This window comes from Schistocerca serialis, chromosome 1, assembly GCF_023864345.2.
Source record: "Schistocerca serialis cubense isolate TAMUIC-IGC-003099 chromosome 1, iqSchSeri2.2, whole genome shotgun sequence".
NCBI classification, from domain to species: Eukaryota; Metazoa; Arthropoda; class Insecta; order Orthoptera; family Acrididae; genus Schistocerca; species Schistocerca serialis.
This window is the reverse complement of record NC_064638.1, coordinates 1,226,608,571-1,226,624,691: the sequence shown is the minus strand read 5'-3', so window position 1 is coordinate 1,226,624,691 and position 16,121 is coordinate 1,226,608,571.

Below are 16,121 nucleotides of genomic sequence, written 5' to 3'. Positions count from 1 at the left end.
CATCTGATTTCATCTCCAGAACTTAAAGAACACCTTCGAGGACTTCACTTCGATAGTGACAATGGGCTGCAACCAGAGTTGAGAGTGTGGCTTAGTAAAGTGAAACAGCCATCAGTGATGGTAGCAACAATATGATCTCTCATTGGGAGAAATGTGTTCGTCGCCAGGGTGACTATGTTGAAAATTAAATATGTAGACATGAAAAATGAAGATAAGAATGTTTAATAACGTTTGCTTTATTTCTAAAACTTTAATAAGAGTCTTCGTACGGAGGCATTACTTTTCAGGACGCTCTCATATTTACGTTTTACAGAGAAAAAGCCTGCACTATGCATAAGTAAGACCTTAAATATATGAACGTGCCTTATGAAAAATATTGCTACAGTGAAAAAGTCAGAAGTAATTGCCGACAAAAACAATTGAAGATGTTATTTGGCACCAAGCAGGAAAACAAGATAGAACAGATAAAAAAGTGCTGTTCACTGCGTTCTAAATATTGTCTGATGTGTCTGCAAGCGTATATTTTGTCTAGCATATAAATGTAAATCTTCAAAAATGTTTGGATGACACTTTACTCATTCTTCCAGTTCTCAGCAGAGCAAAGAATTTAGCACACGGCCTTTGAGAAGAACACCCACTACGAATTTTGCTTCGGTCGTTAATAAACTCTTATTTTCACTGCTTGTTCCTACATTTTGTTAATGCATTTCGATTTTTTCGTAAATAGGATAGTTCCTCATAGCCTCACTTTCACCGTTCAGGTGTGCGTGAAACTACACAGCAGACAACACTCACAATACACACACATATTCAGCGCTGACGTGTAAACGAAAATTACCACTCGCTACAGACGACACTCAACACCACGCCAGAGGAGCTGCAGCAGACTCACTTTTCTCGAGAAGTCAGTTGTGACAAAGAAGTCCGTCGTGCATAAGGGACTTTACACTGAAGATGCAACTACATGCACTCTGTCTACTTTAGGATCGACAGTTCGGCAGAAGCATATGCAGGCGCTGGACAAAGTTGCCAGTTCTCGCACGGAAAACAAGTGTAGTCTTACATTTCAATCAAAAGCACATTGTCCAATACGAACCAACCAAATGAGGCGGTACAGTCCTCACATTCGGGACGATGGAATTTGCTCTGTCTGAACATCGTGGCATTTCTGACAAATGCCGGTGTAATGTCTCTTGCAGCGGCCTCTCCGCGATATTTTCAGAAATTTTTATAAATTATGTAACTCAGTACATATCTCGAAATATCTCCTCTTATCTTACCGATTCCTAGACTTTAATATACGATGATTATCAATGCAAAGTAGTTTCAAGCCCTATTATTCCTTGGAGCGTGCATTTACTCCATGGGATAGCTTCTCTGCTATCTATGTTTTCTCTTATGAAAAGAATGATTGAGAGCTTGCCGATTAGCCGTGAAAGAACGAAGATGTATATGTATGTATTGTTGAGCTAGTCGCCATCTTGATGAGATTCTGTATGAGAAGGAATTTAATACATGAACTAAACTAAAGTATGTGTGTTCGCGTATTATTTAGCTGATTATTGTTGACAGTGTCTGCTTACTACGCTGTGTTGCACGGGATCAGTGGGGAACGTCTGATTTATACTGGACGAACCTGCCGTTTTGTACGCTCAAGATATCTAGTTTATTACTTTCAATAAATGGGCTAACACCGTCTTACCAGCAGATCTCCGGTGTTCCCCATGTGACCACCGAAAGTTAATAATTATTACAAATGTTTTCAGGAGATCGACTGACAATTTTCGTCGCACCGACACTTCGAAATTGCTTCACTGCCTTATGGAATTTAAGTTAAGCTCAATTTAATCAGGATAGAACAGTATTGAAATGTGTGAATGTGATAAGCCTGCTTTGTGAATGAAAATTCCCTTAATATACGCATGTTTTTTACTATCCTGATCAGTGAAGCTAAATCAGGCCGGTGTGAGAGAGGTTTTTAAATTTCAGATCCCACAACAATATTAAACCAGGACGGTTCATACACCGAGGCCACGGCCGACCATCTGCCCTAGCCTCATAAAAACGTACTTATCTGTTTGATGCGTTTGTATACTTGAGCTCATTAGTTTCACTGTACTATACCAAATCCTGTATCACTGTGAGGTAACCCATACAGGGATTAATAAATAAATAACTCGATTAAATTAGCATACTATTCAATGTAACAAGATGGAAAAGATGTGTCTGTGTTCTGGAAGTTCTACACTAAGTCTTCATTGTAGCTTCAATTACGCCAGCAAATTTTTGAGATGATTTCCTGAAATTTTACGAAAATGCTAGTCCTGATGATGATGGCGTATTTCCGGCAAACAGACAGGGCTCTTTTTTCGACGCAAGCGACGCTTCATTTGGCGGCGCTCGCCCGACCCCTTCCCCCCCTTCCCACAATAACTTCTTCCCTCGCACACTTTCACTCATGCGAGTTTTCGCTGCTAAATGTGATAGGCACTGTATATAAATCCTTCACTTGGACGTAACCTCTCAGCTTGGAGCGCCAAGCGGCCGCTATGAATTCTGACACGTCCTGTCTAGAAATCTTACCTCTCTCAACACGGCACCCCAAGTGGGCTTTAAGACGGCCCGCAAACGGGAAAATTTTTCATTACTGAATTTAAATGTATTTATTGTTGTTGTTGTAGTGTTCATCAGTTCCAAGCTATTCTCTCCCTTGCAAGCCTCTTATCTCTGAATAACTACTGTACATCTAGTTCAATCTGCTTACGCCATTCATCCCTTGGCCACCCTCTACAATTTGTGCCCCAAACATACCTCTCTCTTGCACAATTACGTTTTCTTTATGTTTCATGATGAGTCCTATCAACCGATCGCTTGTTTATACGGCGCTTGTTTGAATACGGCGCTGCGGTCGGCAACGCCTATATAAGACAAATATCTGATGCAGTTGTTAGATCGGTTACTGCTGCTGCAATGGCGATTTAAGCGAATTTGAACGTGGTGTTATAGCCGGTGCGCGAGACATGGGTCACAGCATCTCTGAGGTAGCGATGAAGTGAGGATTTTCCCGTAAGACCACTTCACGAATGTACCGTGAATATAAGGATATCTCCGATATCGCTGCGGCCGGAAAAACATCGTGCAAGAACGGCACCAACGACAACTGAAGAGAATCGTTCAACGTGACAGAAGTGCAACACTTCCGAAAATTGCTACAGATCGCAATGCTGGGGCATCAACAAGTGTCATCGTGCGAATCTTCAACGAAGCATTATCGATATGGGCTTTCAGAGGCGAAGGCCCACTCGTGTACCTTTGATGGCTGCACAACACAAAGCTTTACGCCTCGCCTGGGTTCGTCAACACCGACACTGGACTGTTGACGACTGGAAACATGCTGCCTCGTCGGACGAGTCTCGTTTCAAAACGTATCGAGAGGGTGGACGTGTACGGGTATGGAGACAACCTCATGAATCCATGGACTCTGCATGTCAGCAGGGGACTGCTCAAGTTGGTGGAGGTTCTGTAATGGTGTGGGGCTCTTGCAGTTGGAGTGATATGGGATCCCTGGTACGTGTAGGTACAACTCTGACTTGTGCCACCCTGTAGCAGTTCTGGAAGTGTTGGGTGTCGTATTGTCCTACTGGAATTGCCCAAGGACGTCGGGATGTGCAATGAACATGAATGGATGCAGTTGATCAAACAGAATGCTTGTCTGACCACCTGCGTCCATTCATGTCTTTCGTGCATTCCGACGGACGTGAGCAATTCCAGCAGGACAATGCCACACCTCACACGTCCAGAATTGCTACAGAGTGGCTTAAGGAAACTCTTCTGAGTTTCAACACTTCCGCTGGCCAACAAACTCCCCAGACATTAAGATTATTGAGCATTTATGGGATGCCTTCCAACGTGCTGGTCAGAAGAGGTCTCCAACCCCTCGTACTCTTACGGATTTATGGACAGCCCCGCAGGATTCTTGGTGTCAGTTCCCTCCAACACTACTTCAGACATTAGTCGAGTCCATGCCACGCCGTGTTGCGGCACTTCCACGTGCTCGCGGTGGCCCTACACGATATTAGGCAGGTGTACCAGTTTCTTTGGCTCTTCAGTGTATTAGAAGTTAATAAATACCTCTATTCCAGAAATGCTATAGCCAGTCTGCAGTTCATATCCTGTCTCCTTCGTGCATCATCAGTTCTTTTATTGCCAAACTCATCTACTACTTCTAGTGCCGTCTGTTACAAAGCAACTCTGTCTGGATCCCTAACAAGAGATAATGTGAGTTACACGCATCACCTCTACACTGTGAGAGTGAGCAGTGCTTGTGGAGGGGGTAGTGCGCTTTCAGGAAGAACGCCACAACTCGGGGGCAAGATAAGTAAGAAACTATTTCTTAACAATTCACTGCAGCATCCTGTGATTTATGGAGATTGTACTCACGTGCTTTTCTTGCGTTTGTTATATTAATTATTAATTTCTGTGTTCCGTAGAGTGTTAAGCCAATTAGTTGAAAATAAACACTCGCCAGGCACATTGTAACCTCCCCACAGCAATAATGTTAAATAATAATGGAAATGGAGCCAAGTGTAACCTCCCAGCAGAATAGTTAAAGAATGATAATGGAGCCAAGTGTAAAGTCCCCACACAAAAATTAATGAATGATAATTGACCATAAAACCACACAATAATATTAATTAAATAATGAACCATGAACGAAATGTAACCTCGCAACAGAAATAATAATCTCTGGTAAATTTTATGAGGACAGCAGCGCTGACCTTCGACCCTGTATTCTGAATAAAACAAGCAAAAATTCTTACCTCAATAAAACTGCAATTATATCTGCTCTTAATTAGTCATTTTTCGACACAGCTTCGTGCAATGCTGGCGTATATTTTTTTTTTTATTCTTGGAAGCAATGATAATTCATTGGAAATTGAAATGAATGCTTTTCTTTAAAAGAGTTACTTTATATTATAAAAATTATTATTAGGGCATTTTTTTGAACAAATTAAATTACAATTAACATACATTATTAAATATGCGCAAGGCTGCTTCTTTACCTTCTACAACAATACTCATCCTCCAGAGTCCTGACCAGAGTCGCGACCAGAGCACACAGCCGACGCATGCCGACTCCCGCAGACTACTACTGTCCACTCGCTACTGTATCCGACCGACTACTACTGTATCCGACTGACTACTACTGTCGACTCGCGCAGACAAGCGCACACTCGCGACGAGCAACAACTAACAATAAACTACTCTCTGGTCAGATATTCTGTCATGCCTCGCCCATCGCCGGCAAAGCATACGTCTTACAACATCTGCGACTGCGTCGGCACTGATTCCAAAGAAAGGTACGCCGCGGAAAGGTCGGTATAAGAATGTGAAATAACGTGTCGATGCTACTTGTGACGTAAGTTGGATCGACAGAGTGGAGACTCGGTTGCTCGCTGTTCAGTTTGTAGACAGATAATAACACCCTAATGCTCCCCACGCGCGTCAGAAGCTTACTTGTCGCCCGTCGGTTTTCATTAAGAGAAACAGATTTGTAATTAGCATGGAATTGCGCCGCGACACGGTGCCTTATTCACTTTAAGCAATTTAACTGTTTTACAACACCGGGGGTGCTAATATCGATAGCGCTTATTTGTGAGTCTGTGCAGCTGTGTTTATGTCCAGTTGGGATTCAGTGGGAACGCTCATACGTTTGCCGTTAACAGTCACCAGTGAACGATACAAAACCAGCTGCCTCGTCATGAGCATCCGTTTGTTCGCCTACATTACAGCATCCCACGGCAGGAAGACAAAATTCTTTCTCACTGTGACGTCCCTCCGACCACTACGTCATTAGAGAAGGAACCGAAGCTCGGATTGGGGAAAGATGGGGAAGGAATTCGGGTGAGTCCTTTTCAAAGGAACCACGCCGACATTCGCCATAAGCGATTTCAGGGAACCATTAGTTCCCATTAGTTCCGCCCCGCGGCCACTAATTACACTGCTCTGTTCGACGCTGCCTTCTGAGAGGACCTACCGTTACTATGTTGCAGAGCGTGGCTTCTGGAAAATTTCGCGCTGACGTCACGGAGAACACCTGTGAATGTTTAGACCACAGCAGGCGTTATCACTGAAGTGTCCGGTGAGTTCTGGTATCTCCGTCGACTATCATACTATACGTCGCTGAGGGAGATGCGCGTTTCATTGTTGATAATGCTATCAAATGAAACAACCCTCCGCTCCAGGAGTATTTCTCTTGCTGGTGGCCTCAGTAACATTAAATTACTCCCAGGGAAATTACTACACAGTGAACTAACGTTGTGTTATTCACAGAGGGTTCTATGGCTGCCGACAAAAAAAATCGTTATCTTTTCAGAGATAATTATACTCATTCACATTACATCAGTCATTGCGTGTAAAGCTACAAATAGACAAACATCGCGTAACCAGTTCACGTAAGTCATGTAGCTCTTCTCTGCCACATGAGCCCTGGTGGCTTGATCAGTAAATTTTGCAACAGCCAGCGTAGAGAACTGGCGGAAAGCACAGGCAGTTGCTTGGCATGTTACGGGCATTGGAAAGTTAATATAACGCTACGACAAATGTTAAAGTAGGAGAGGTGATTGAATAGAGAAGTAGCTGGAAAGTGTAGCTTAATACGGTATTGCGTGGCTTGTGTTATTCCGAAATACAGTACTTTCGAACGTTCGTGAACTGTCCGTGGGAACAGACACTGCGGCTGCTACAGCCGTTATGAAACGCATAGAATGTGTTCGCAGTTGAGAAAAAGGACAACCGTAGCTGAATGATGGAATGGCGACAGTGAAACGCTTTTGCTGGATCACGACTCGAACCTCGATTTCCCACTTATCGAGAGCGGTCGCCCTATCATTTGGCTATCTAATCATGACTGAAGGCCAGCCCCGAACTTCCGTACGTCCTCAGCCATGTGTCTACACCTGCACTCGTACATCCATTATGTATATTTCCGTACAGGAAAACATTTTACTTGAAAGTCGCTTGCCAGGTGCCAGCGGATAAATAAGTATTGTAGTGCCCGTGCTACACACGCTTACATGTCCGAAGGAACTTTGCGTCGTATTTCGGAATAACACAGGCACCGCAATACTGTATTTACCTGCCGAAACCGGGCAAGGTACTTTCAAGTAAAATGTCTCCTCTGTACGGGGATATACATAATGGATGTACGAGTGCGGGTCGTAGACGCATGGTCGAGAGTCGTGCTGGGATAGGCAAATGGTAAAGCAACCGTTAGCGATTATAGGGGATATTCGGGTTCGAGTCCCTGTGCGTCACAAATTTTCTTTGTCGTAATTTCATTTCACGGCTGATGGTTGTCCATAGGTGGGAATTTAGCTGCTATCTTCAGCTTCTTGGGAATGGACTGATGGCATAACATGGGCAAAATCGGACTGGACTCATCAAGATTCCACTGCAAGACAAGTGGCGAAATTCGGCCGTCTGACTACTCTGTCGCAGCAAGATGTGTGTTTTAAATCTTCTGTTTTTAATTTTGCGAGGTGCCGGGGCAAGCAGTGTATTTAACACTAAATTCTTCTAGTATCTACATATGTAAATGATGCTCTAAGCCCCCCCTATTCTAACTCCGACTTTTGCTGTTGCACATGGATTAAAAAATATACGCGAACTGACTGTAATCAACCCTGCAAGTGGAGTAGAAAAGAGTTTGGCACCTGCAATAATTTAATTTGATAAATAAGTTAAATAAACGAAGGTTTCATTAACGTAGTGAGAAATGATGGGTTGCTCTACCGATTAACAGAATGAAAGTTCTGTCCAAAATAACAATATGATTTATTAAGACTAAACACAAAATAATAAACAAAAACACATGAAACTTTTATAATACATCAAATTGGCTCAAATTGGGTACTCAAACAAACGCTGTGAAGGTGAAGTTCTCCCTAAACTAGATTGTGAGGTTTATGACGAAGTGGTATGTGGAGCCAATTCTTTGCCACTCAAATCTTAAGAGAGACACACAGCTAACCCCACATTAATTGCTGCTACCCAAGACAGAACAAAATTAGAAAAAGACGAACAGGCGCGCTCTGCTGAGCTCTGATTATCACCTAGGAAAATCCCTATCTGCCGGTGCTGCGGACATACATTACCAAACTGTCTTCTTAACTGCTAGAACACGATCTGGCGTACCGGAGGCGATGGCTGGTTGCTTCGACGTCCTCGACCAAAAAGCGAGAGCCGACTCTCTAGAGCACCCGTACATGCCGAACACCAAACATTCCCACCCCCACGACAGTGGCCGTGGTTAAACGTTCCAATCAGCAACTCGAAAACTGGTGGAAAATTCCACTCCATTGCCGGAGCACTATCATTCCACCAATGGAGATTCTTGGCGCCAATTTCTGCGCTGATTTTGCTACGTCACGGAGCTACGCCCTGAGCAAGCCAATCACAGTTACTATTTTGCAGAAAGAGCGGGAATTTTCCTGCCACAACTGCCTGGGTACACAAGTCATTCCCACGCCTCGCTGGTAGCCCGCCAGAAGGTGTTTTCGCTAAGTTTGTGCAAAGTAACAGAACCTCTAGCCCAGCCGCTACTTCAGGCCCCTCCGGGCGTGTCTTTTGACAATGTCGGCGTCTGGAAAGCATTCACTCGACTCCCTCACACCCGTCGGCTTACCCTTTCAAAATCAGCAGAGCCCGCCCGTCACCGGACCACCCGGGTGACGAGAGACGCTGCGTGGGAAGTCCGCGTGTGAAGGAATAGCAACTTTCCACCGCATGCAATTAGAGAGGAGAATCGTAAGATAGAAATATGAGAGGGGGCTCATGCCACCTCTCAATTTCACTAATAAACATTTGGACAATGCGACTATGTCAGTTTTAGATAAGGGTCTGAACTTCGCTCCCACGCCAAAGCCCCTGCCGTTAACATCTTTTACCTCAGGTATTGAAGAAGCTGTCCGAAAGTTACCTGGTGATTCCACCGAAGAAATAAGACATGAAGTGTGCCGAACTCTTACAAGATCCCGTCCGCAAAAAAGCAACTTATCCTCAGCTGAGAGAGCTGCACTCCGTAATCTCCGGAATGATTCCCAGTCTTTGGTCCTTCCTGCAGACAAGGGTAATGCCACAGTTTTGCTTCCGGGAGACGTCTCTATTGAGAAGATGCACAACTTACTGGATGAGAGTCTGCATACCGTAAGATTGACAAGGACCCCACATCTCAGGTTGAGAGGAAAACTGCATCACTTCTGAACTCCAGTTCTCTGCCTAAAGAAGTCGCCAACAAACTGAAGGGACATAGCTCTGTGCCCCCCAGATTATATGGCCTTCCCAAGGTACACAAAGTTCTACGAACGTCCAGTTCAGAAGAAACTGAAAATCTTAATCCATGTTTGGAGCAGATTTTAAAAGTGCTGACTTTTCGACCAATAGTTAGCAATATAGGTGCACCAATGTACTCATTGGCAAAATATTTAGCCTCTCTGTTGAGACCGTTTGTGGGGAAATGTGAACATCATATACGCAACTCGTCGGATTTTATCAGTAGGTTGAAAGGTCTGAAGCTCAATAGCACAGATTTATTAGTTAGTTTTGACGTTGTCTAGTTGTTCACCAAAGTACCTCTGGCTGACTCCCTGTATCTCATTAGCAGCAAGTTTGAGGATGATATAACAGCTTTGTTTAAGCATGCATTAACCTCCACTTATTTTTTATTTGATGAACAATATTACGAACAAATTGACGGTGTCGCTATGGGGAGCCCTCTCTCTCCCCTGGTGGCTAATTTGTTTGTGGAGGATTTTGAGGAGAAAGCCCTCAACTCGGCAGTATTAAAACCGACGGTCTTCTGGAGATACGTGGATAACACTTTTATAGTTGTGTCCCCACGGAGAGGATAAACTGATAGAGTTTTTGGAACATCTCAATTCCATTCACGGGAACATCAAGTTCACTATGGAGCGAGAGAAGAATGGCTGTTTACCGTTTCTGGATGTGCTGGTTCGCCGGAAAGAAGATGGATCCCTAGGTCATTGCGTATACCGTACGCCCACACACACAGACCTGTATTTTCAGGCGTCTAGCTGCCACCATCCGTCGCAAATTATGAGTGTTCTGAAAACTTTGGTCCACAGGGCTCATGTAGTGTCTGATGTTGACAGCCTGCAGGATGAGCTTGTACACCTGGAGGCAGTTTTTAGGGGAAATGGCTATTCGCAACAGCAGATTAAGAAAGCCCTGCAAATAAAAACTGCAGAAAAATCAGAGGAGAAGGACGAGGAAGTGGAAAGGGAAGTGAAATCTACAGCCTTTCTCCCATACGTGGGTAATGTTTCTTCTAAAATCGCTAGAATCTTGAAGAAACGTAAAGTGGATGTGATATTCCGCCCACCAGCTAAGACTGCAGCCTTGTTGGGATCCGTTAAGGATGATCTGCTCTTGCGAAAGGCGGGAGTTTATGAAATCCCTTGTGAGCGTGGCAAACGTTACATAGGGCAAACCACGCGCACTGTACAGGAACGATGCGTCCAACGCCAGCGGTACACACGTCTTCTTCAGTCCAAAAAATCAGCAGTTGCCGAACACTGCATTTCTACTGGCCATGCCATGGATTATAAAGATGTTAAGATTTTAACTACTGCTTCATCTTTCTGGGGCTCAGTTGTTAAGGAAGCTGTAGAAATACGACTAGCCGACAACCTGCTAAACCGTGACGAAGGATTTCATCTTGACAATGCTTGGAAACCGCTTATTTCACACCTTCGTTCGGAAAGAATTTCTGCATCTTCACTTCCGACAGATGTTACCACTTTTAAAGATTAATTATTTATGTACAAGCACGGTGGATTCGCAGCAGCACTATTTTGTTTGCACTCTGCGCTTATATGTTTATCTTTGCTATATACATCTTATCTATGACTAGCGCAGTAGTGGCGACTTTGATATCTTTGACGCATGCGCTTTCAATCCTCAGCAGCTTTGTATCACGTGACTCTCCGTATAAATAGGCACGCGCAAACGCTACGAACTCAGTCTCCGATTCTCCTTGAAGATGGGTGGGAGGTTTCTAGCCGAAATATCGCAAGAAGAATTGTCGCTGTCCCGAGTGCACGCCCGAATGATGATGGAACATCTGTAATGACGTTTACATGTTGAATAAAGTGTGTGCACGGCGTAGTTTGTAACTAATTTAGGTTTTTTCATGTAGCTCAATACCTGCCACCCTGTGTTTACGGATAGGAGAAACAGCTGTTGTTGACGGAGCAGAACGGGTCAGGAACGCGCCGACACACTGACTTCAGTCCACAGGCGGCGCTCCCGACGCGAGACGAAGTGATTGTCGAACCGGAGACGGACACGCGGACCGACCGTGCAGGCATGTTTCGCCGGAAGCCGGGGGAAATACCACGCGGCCGGTGGCTCCGGGCAACGGAAGGCCGCCTCAACTCGTGGGCGAGAACGCTGCCTCCGCAGGTCTTCTACGAAAACCGCGCGGTTGTGGTGAGATCGGCTGGCAAACGACTCGCTTTGTTTCTTATGAGCTTCTGTCTCATTCATTACGCTTATGCTTCCTCTCGCCTTGGAACGCATTCTATGAAGCGCCAAAAAAACTGGTATAAGCAACGTATTCAAATACAGAAGAAACAGGCAGAATACAACGCTGAGGTCGGCAACGATTATATAAGACAACAAGTGTCTGCTGCAGTTGTTAGATCGATTACTGATGTTAATGTGGTAGGTTATCAAGAAACTGCAAAAAGGTGGGAATTTAAGGAGATGGGACCTGGATAAACTGACTAAACCAGAGGTTGTACAGAGTTTCAGGGAGAGCATAAGGGAACAATTGACAGGAATGGGGGAAAGAAATACAGTAGAAGAAGAATGGGTAGCTTTAAGAGATGAAGTAGTGAAGGCAGAAGAGGATCATGTAGGTAAAAAGACGAGGGCTAGTAGAAATCCTTGGGAAACAGAAGAAATATTGTGTTTAATTGACGAAAGGAGAAAATATAAAAATGCAGTAAATGAAGCAGGCAAAAAGGAATACAAACGTCTCAAAAATGATGTCAACAGGAAGTGCAAAATGGCTAAGCAGGGATGGCTAGAGGACAAATGTAAAGATGTAGAGGCTTATCTCACTAGTGGTAAGATAGATACTGCCTACACGAAAATTAAAGAGACCTTTGGAGAAAAGAGAACCACTTGTATGAACATCAAGAGCTCAGATGGAAACCCAGTTCTAAGCAAAGAAGGGAAAGCAGAAAGGTGGAAGGAGTAGGGGGGCTCTGAGCACTATGGGACTCAACTGCTGTGGTCATCAGTCCCCTAGAACTTAGAACTACTTAAACCTAACTAACCGAAGGACATCACACACATCCATGCCCGAGGCAGGATTCGAACCTGCGACCGTAGTGGTCGTACGGTTCCAGACTGTAGCGTGGAAGGAGTATATAGAGGGTCTATACAAGGGCGATGTAATTCAGGACAATATTATGGAAATGGAAGACGATGTAAATAAAGATGAAATGGAAGATACGATACTGCGTGAAGAGTTTGACAGAGCACTGAAAGACCTGAATCGAAACAAGGCCGCGGGAGTAGACAAAATTCCGTTAGAGCTATTGATGGCCATGGGAGAGCCAGGCCTGGCAAAACTCTACCATCTTGTGAGCAAGATGTATGAGACAGGCGAAATACCCTCAGACTTCAAGAAGAATATAATAATTCCGATCCCAAAGAAAGCAGGTGCTGACAGGTGTGAAAATTACCGAACTATCAGTTTAATAAGTCACGGATGCAAAATACTAACGCGAATTCTTTACAGACGAATGGAAAAACTGGTAGAAGCCGACCTCGGGGAAGATCAGTTTGGATTCTGTAGATATATTGGAACACGTGAGGCAATACTGACCTTACGACTTATCTTAGAAGCTAGATTAAGGAAAGGCAAACCTACGTTTCTACCATTTGCAGACTTAGAGAAAGCTTTTGACAATGTTGACTGGGATACTCTCTTTGAAATTCTGAAGGTGGCAGGGGTAAAATACAGGGAGCGAAAGGCTATTTACAATTTGTATAGAAACCAGATGGCAGTTATAAGAGTCGAGGGACATGAAATGGAAGCAGTGGTTGGGAAGGGAGTGAGACAGTGTTGTAGCCTATCCCCGATGTTATTCAACCTGTATATGGAGGAAGCAGTAAAGGAAACAAAAGAAAAGTTCGGAGTAGGTATTAAAATCCATGGAGAAAAAATAAAAACTTTGAGGTTCGCCGATGACATTGTAATTCTGTCAGAGACAGCAAAGGACTTGGAAGAGCAGTTGAGCGGAATGGATAGTGTCTTGGAAGGGGAATATAAGATTAACACCAACAAAAGCAAAACGAGGATAGTGGAATGTAGTCGAATTAAGTCGGGTGATGCTGAGGGAATTAGATTAGGAAATGAGACACTTAAAATAGTAAAGGAGTTTTGCTATTTGGGGAGCAAAATAACTGATGATGGTCGAAGTAGAGAGGATATAAAATGTAGACTGGCAATGGCAAGGAAAGCGTTTCCGAAGAAGAGAAATTTGTTAACATCGAGTATAGATTTAAGTGTCAGGAAGTCGTTTCTGAAAGTATTTGTATGGAGAGTAGCCATGTTTGGAAGTGAAACATGGACGATAACTAGTTTGGACAAGAAGAGAATAGAAGCTTTCGAAATGTGGTGCTACAGAAGAATTCTGAAGATTAGATGGGTAGATCGTATAACTAATGAGGAGGTATTGAATAGGATTGGGGAGAAGAGAAGCTTGGGCACAACTTGAGTAGAAGAAGGGATCGGTTGGTAGGACATGTTCTGAGGCATCAAGGGATCACCAATTTAGTATTGGAGGGCAGCGTGGAGGGTAAAAATCGTAGAGGGAGACCAAGAGATGAATACACTAAACAGATTCAAAAGGATGTAGGTTGCAGTAGGTACTGGGAGATGAAGAAGCTTGCACAGGATAGAGTAGCATGGAGAGCTGCATCAAACCAGTCTCAGGACTGAAGACCACAACAACAACAACATCAAGATTTAAGTGAGTTTGAACGTGGGGTTATAGTCGGCGGACGAGCGATGGGACACAGCAAATGGTTGAAATGGCTCTGAGCACTATGGAACTTAACATCTGAGGTCATCAGTCCCCTAGAACTTAGAACTACTTAAACCCAACTAGCCTAAGGACATCACACACAGACATGCCTGAGGCAGGATTCGAACCTGCAACCGTAGCGGTCGCGCTGTTCCAGACTGAAGCACCTAGAACCGCTAGGCGACTACGACCGGCGGGACACAGCACCTCTGAGGCAGTGATGAAGAGGCGATTTTCCTGTACGACCATTTCACGAGTGTACCGTAAATATCGGGAATGCGGTAAACTATCAAATCTGCAACTTCACTGCGCCCGGAAAAAGATCCTGCAAGAACGGAACCAACGACGACAGAAGAGAATCGTTCAACGTGACAGAATGCAACCCTTCAGCAAATTGCCACAGATTTCAACGACGGGCCATCAACAAGTGTCAGTGTGCGAACCATTCAACGAAACATCATCGATATGGGCTTTCACAGTTGAAGGCCCACTCGTTTACCCTTGACGACTGCACGACACAGAGCTTTACGCCTCGTCTGGGCCCGTCAACATCGACATTGGACTGTTTATGACTGGAAACATGTTGCCTGATCGAACGAGTCTCGTTTCAAATCGTATCGAGCGGATGGACGTGTACGGGTATGGAGAGAACATCATGAATCCGTGGACCCTGCATATCAGCAGGGGACTGTTAGTGCTGGTGGAGGCTCTGTAACGGTGTAGGGCGTGTGCATTTGGAGTGATATGGGACCCCTGATATGTCTAGATGTGACTCTGACAGGTGGCACGTACGTAAGCATCCTGTCTGATCACCTGCATCCATTCATATCCATTGTCCATTCCGACGGACTTACGCAATTCCGGTAGGACAATGCGGCACCCCACACGTCCAAAATTGCTACAGAGTGGCTCCAGGATTGAGTTTAAGCACTTCCGCTGGCCACCAAACTAAACCAGACATGAAGATTACTGAGCAAATCTGGGATGCATTGCAGTGTGTTGTTCCTCGCCCTCGTACTCTTACGGATTTATGGACGGCCCTGCAGGATTCGTGGTGTCAGTCCCTTCCAGCACTACTTCAGACATCAGTCGAGTCCATGCCACGTCGTGTTGCAGCACTTCTGCGTGCTCGCGGAGTCCCTACACGATCCTAGGCGGGTGTACCAGTTTCTTCGGCTCTTCAGTGTACATTAGCCATACGAAATTGTGTGTTCCAGAGGCATATTAAGTCTCAGCTTTATCTTTGATAATGATAACAAGCTAAAGCAATTAAAATTTGACCCGAGGTCGGGATTCGAATCTGGGTCTCCCACTCACAGATGCGCTAAGCACTGCGTCACCCCAGCCCATCAGAGATGCTGATGTGCGAACCGGAATTCGTGTTATTGGGGGAGATGTAGTCGGGTAATGCAGACAGCTGTCTTAGCTGCTGTGCCAGGGTGAGGCAGTGGTTAGTGCATCTGCCTAGTGAACTGAAGACCCAGATTCAAATCCCGGCCTTGCCACAATTTTTAATTCATGGCTTCGGCCAGTATTCAATATCTTCTCATGGTATTAGAGGCGGGGAACATCGGTTAAGATATTCATTTATACTTCTCCCTTTCCTCCCACCAGACTCACATTGACAGTTCCTTTCGCAAGTGATGCGCCGCGAATTCCTCTCCTTTGCCAACCCTATATTGACAGAGTAGCACTTACACCCTATGTTTTTGCCCTCTGCAGCTCCCTCATGCACCAATGGCGTTGTCCTTCAAGTCTTAATACATCCCTGTCATCCGGCTTCTTCTTCCTGCCGATGTTTTCTAAAAGTTCCTCTCCTGTTTTGTTAGATATACAGGGTGTCCCAGGAGGAATGGTCAGTATTCAGGTATATGACAGGAATGACCATTGGAGTTACAAAAGTCTAGAAAACATGGGCTCTAAAATGTATACCTAAAGAGAACTTTTTCATCTTCGATCCTGTGAATCACATCTCTTCTATTGCAAGTTCTTTCCTTT